Genomic DNA, 5,231 nt, shown 5'->3' with positions numbered 1-5,231 from the left:
GGGGGGGGGGAGGGGGTATGGCCATGCTGTAATCCCTTCTCCTCCATTCTCCTCTCCGGATCTTGGGCAGGCACCCATGCATGCACATGTGCCCAGCATGAGTTTAAGCTACCGGGTCCGGCACCTGAACTGCAGTCGACTACATGGGAGTCCAGTGCCGTAGCCATTATGCCATCTACTGCTCCCCTTTTTATTGTTTTTTAAAAGCTTTTTTGCCATAGGGCACAAGCACTCGGTGGAGAAGACAGAGACAGCAGGAGGGAAAGCGAAAAATCACCCCTCATTCCCAGAGGAACGGTTACACCACAATCCCTTCTCCTCCTCTAGAGAGGAGAGAGTTTTATGCCTCTCAAGTATGACTATCATGGAGTTCCTAATAGACAATGTGGGCTTCTTGTGGGGTTTCCCCACGGATCGGGCGAGGTAGCCTGTGGGAGAGAATTTGGCCTCTTAAAGCTGACGAAGAATCCAGCAAGTGAAGGCTCGTGCCACTGATGGGTCGGAAATGCCTACGACCAGGCACAGGGGATGTGCAGGAACTGTGAGGTGACCTGTGCGAAGCAGGGACCATTATGGTTGGGGGACCTGGTGGGCCTCGGCGAGAAGTGGGCTGCCAGCGGGGAGGGGAGGCCAATCTTACAAGACTGCCCATTCCGAGCAGTTGTGCGCAGGTGCGGCCCGCAAAGCGCAGGACACAGACTTCCTCCTTAGCCGCCAGCTTCTCTGAAGACCAAGCTGGGACTGATCAGCTTCAAGCTTGTGATGTCCCACTGGAATGCGGGACAAAGGCAGGGGTGCTGGCGAGGGTGGAGCCCATCCCAGAACATCAAGAGAAGGCACCAAAGGGCAAAAGGCAAAGAGGCCTGCCACTAGGCCCCAACTGGACTGTCATTTCCTGGGTACTTCCACTGCTGGTGACAGGTGCTTGACCCCAGGTAGGCTGCTGTGTGCGGATTGTGGGGCCTGCGAGGGCTGGATTTGCCATGGTTCGTCACACCTAGCACAGGCAGGCCCTGTGGGCTCCTTGGCGCCTGACCGCGTGTGTCCCCCGAGGGGCCGTGTGCTGGCTGCCCTCTTCTGCAGGTCAGTGGGCAGACCCTGCTCAGCGCCTAGCTGAGGCAACCCTGGTCCTGCCAGGCGCCCCAGGGCCCCTGCTGAGCCTCTGCCCAGTCTGCAGCTGTGCACTTTCCTCAAAGCACCCGGGTCTCCTACTCAAGGGTCGGGCTTGCAAAGGTTTCTGAGGAGATGTGGTGCCCTGACCTGGTGGATGCTGCACCCCAGACATCCCTTCCTGGCAGGCAGGTTCTCTTCACTTCTTTTTACAGGTTTAGGAAAACAACATTAGGCCGGCCTTAGACTGTTCTTTAGGGTCACACAGGTCATAGTGGTCTAGCCAGGCTTTGAACCCCGATGCAGGATTCCAGAGCTGGTGCTCTTGACTGGGTTGTCTCCATGTACATTGGGTGTTATGTTTTCTTGCTGTCATTGTTTAGTTTAGTTTTTGTTTTTGTTTGTTTCTCTATGGTTCTTGCTGTACTGAGCACCCTGACATATCTGTAACGAACACATGCACTCCTGCTGTAAGAGGGATTCAGCTCAGAAGCTGACCATGGACCACGGGGCTTCAATTTGCTCAGTAAGTGGAGGGCAGGGACCATCAATTATCAGTATGGTGTCATCCACGTGTCTCTTTTTAAAAAATTTATTTATTTACATTGAATCATGTCTTTACAGTGTACACCATTACTTTTTCCAGCACAAATACCATGCGTGTCAATCAAGACAAAGGTATTACTCTGTACTTTATCATCAGCACATAGCTTCTCAGTATTTGGTCAATTAAGCAGACTTTTACTTGTTTTTTCCTTCCCCTTTCCCCTCCCTCCCTCCCATACTAAACTTTTTTTTTTTTCACATTTTATTGATTCACAAAATATCTTAAACTAAAAATATGAAACAAAGCTAGAGTCTAGTGATAAGTGCACTGTAATTTTGTTCTGAAACATTTTTTCTCTCTCCATTGCCCCTTTTACTAAAGAGAGGTATAAACGAACTTATCTGCGAAAAAATTAGGTTAATCTTAATTTGGTCTGTTACAGAAAGCCCCATAATAATTCAATTTCTAATGCAAGGCAACAGATACGATTGTATTATTGAATTTATGCAAATAACCATTCTGTCACAAAATAAGAATGCTCACAAATATTTTCTAATTGCAAAGGGGTCAGGAAGGGAGAAAAGTTTATATTTCAATTGAAAAAAAATCAAATTGCTGAGCCTATCAACAACTCATAAGAGAATCAAAATCCTTAAATCTGGAAGACAAAGCATACACAAAAATTAGTAATGTTTTAGACAAAAGTCATAGAATTCCATTTCACCAGTTCAGTCTTGTGTAGTCTCTCTTTTGTGGAATTTGCAGTGTTACTGTGGTATGATCTTCCCCTTTAAATCGTGGAAGTTAACGTTCAGCATTATTATTGATATTTCCAAACTTGTCCCTACCATTAAGTTGGTCTTTTTCTTGGTCATTTTTGTTCCCTTCTGTTTCTAGTTTTCCTGGTATAGCACTTCCTTCAGAACTTTTCAAAGAGCTGGTCTGGTGTTGGTAATTCTTTTAGGTTTTGTTTATCTGAGAATGGTTTGGGCTTTTCTTTCCATATGAAGGATAACCTTGCCCGATATAGTATTCTTGGCTGGAATTGTTTTTTATTTAACAGTTTGAATATATTTTCTCATTCTTTCCTTGCTTGCATTGCTTCCAACAAGAGGTCCGATGTTAGCCTGCTGGGATAACCTTTGAAAGTAACTTGATGTTTATCTCTTGGACATTTTAGTATCTTGTCTTTGTCTGTGGCTTTGGTCAATCTGGCTATGATGTGTCTTAGAGAAGATCTTCTTGGGTTGATTCTATGTGGGGTCCTTTGTATTTCTTGGGTCTGGATATTTGAATGCCTCTCTTGGTTTGGAAAGTTTTCCTCCAGGATTTCATGAAATAGATTTTCAATGCCCTTATTATATTTTTTCTCTTCTGGGATACCAATTATCCAGATGTTCGTGTACTTAAATGGTATCCAGTATTTCTTGTATATTATCCTCATTTTTCTTGGTTGTTTTCTCAATCTTTTGATACTTTCTTTCTAGGTCAGAGATTTTGTCTTCTGCATTCAAGGTTTGATCTTCTGTGTGATATAATCTACTTTTCTCTCTTCTATTTATTTATTTATTTTTACATTTTCCCACATTTACTGTAAATATAAAAATTTTTGCTCATGCCCCATAGTTCTTTCTTTTTTTTTTTTTTTTTGGAGAGTTTTTTGCTATAGGGTGCGTGTGCTCGCCAGACAGACAGAGAGAGACAGAGAGATAGGAAGCAAAAAATCACCTCCCAGGGGGGATGGCCACTCCACAATCCCTTCTCCTCCATTCTCCTCTTGGGATCTTGGGTACCCCGTGTGAGTTTAAGCCACTGGGTCCAGGATATGAACCACGGTCGACTACATGGGAGTCCAACGACATAGCCATTATGCTAACTGCTTGTCCTAATGCCCCATAGTTCCTGACAGTTAATAAACAACTTTCACAATTTCAGAATGCTGAATTTTAAAGATAATGTTGAAAATATTTCTTATAATTTTGTATAATTTTGTTTGTGACTGTGTAACTTTTTTTTGCTGAAATCGCTACTTCTCAGGATCCATGACAGTGTCTTCTTCTGAAGGCCTGCCCCTTGCCTCTTCTGGGTGGGAGGGGGAGAAGGGATTAATAACAAGATAAAGATAAAGGAGGGGCTGAAAGCCGAGAAAATATTTTACCTTAAAAATTTTAAAAAGTAAAAATTACAAAAAAAATGAGAAGACAGAGACAGAGAGAAGGCTTGAGGGGCTTCCTAACCACTTGAGTTTGTGGACTGGAGGCTGAATCATCAGTAGAAAATCTTCATTTCTCTTTTTTTCCCTGAAATCATTAGTTCTCAGGAGCCATGAAAGTGTCTTCTGAAGGCCTGCCCCTTGCCTCTCTCCATGAGCTTTCAAAGAGATCTGATCATGAGTCCCAACTCCTCATGTGGGAAACAAAGCAACAAAGCAACAAAGTTGTTTTGATCAGATGAACGCACAGTTGACTAGCAGGTGTGCTTTGCTACTTCCAAATCTGCAGATGCCATTCCAATTGTATGTACCTGAAAGATTTGGACTTGTTTGGGAGTGTGAATACAGTCTTTGGGAGAACATATACAACCTATTACCTACTTCTCCAAATGACTTGGTCCAGTGAAAAAAGGAGTGACCTCCTTGTTTGTGGGCAGTAGCTGCCGCCTGCCTCTTCTAATGAAACTGAAAAATTGACTTTGGGGTATCCCCTCACAATATGCATCCTTCGCCAAGTACTAGTGTTCCTAGAACAAAAGGGAGAATATTGACTAACAGCTGGGCAAATATCAAGCTACTTTGCTAGACAATCCCAATGTAACTTTAAAGACCACAGCTGCTCTTAACCCTGCTACTCTTCTGCCTGTCTCCTCAGCAACTAAGACCCTTGAGCATGATTGTTTAGAAATGTTATACCATGTGTATTCAAGTTAGCCTGATTTGCTTGACACCCCACTGGAAAATGTGAACTGGACTTTGTTTGTTGATGGTAGTAGTCTGATGAACAGTGGAAAGGGAGGTTTAGCATATGCTGGGTGACTTTAACAGAGGTGGTAACTCAACCTCTCCCACTGAATGTGTCTGCTTAGTTTGCAAAGTGGATTGCCCTAACGAGAACTCTGAAACTGTCATAGGAAAGAAGGTAAAGATATCCACTGACTATAAGTATGTCTCTATGATAATGCATGCTCATGATGTCATCTGGAAAGAACAAGAAATGTTAGAAGCTGGTAATCATGATATCAAGCACAAGCAAAAAGTGTTAGCTTTGCTGGAAGTTATGTATTTTCCAGAGGTAGTAGCCATCCTCCATTGTCTAGAACATCAGAAGACAGACAAAGAAATGGCAAAGACATTCCTTCACAGACCACATCACTAAGAAGACAGCCATTAATTGAAAAAGTGTGGCACATATACACTATGGAATACCATTCAGCCATTAAAAAAGAAAAAAAAAGAGACCCTGGCATTTGATAGAAAGTGGACAAATATGGGAGATTTATTGCAAACAAAGCAAGCTACACTATGAAAGGCAGACTTTTTATGTCCCCACTCAATGTATACCGAATGTCTGCACTCTAT

The sequence above is a fragment of the Tupaia chinensis genome, unplaced genomic scaffold, assembly GCF_000334495.1.
Source record: "Tupaia chinensis unplaced genomic scaffold, TupChi_1.0 Scaffold140925_1, whole genome shotgun sequence".
Lineage (NCBI taxonomy): Eukaryota > Metazoa > Chordata > Mammalia > Scandentia > Tupaiidae > Tupaia > Tupaia belangeri.
Note: the sequence above shows the minus strand (reverse complement) of the source record.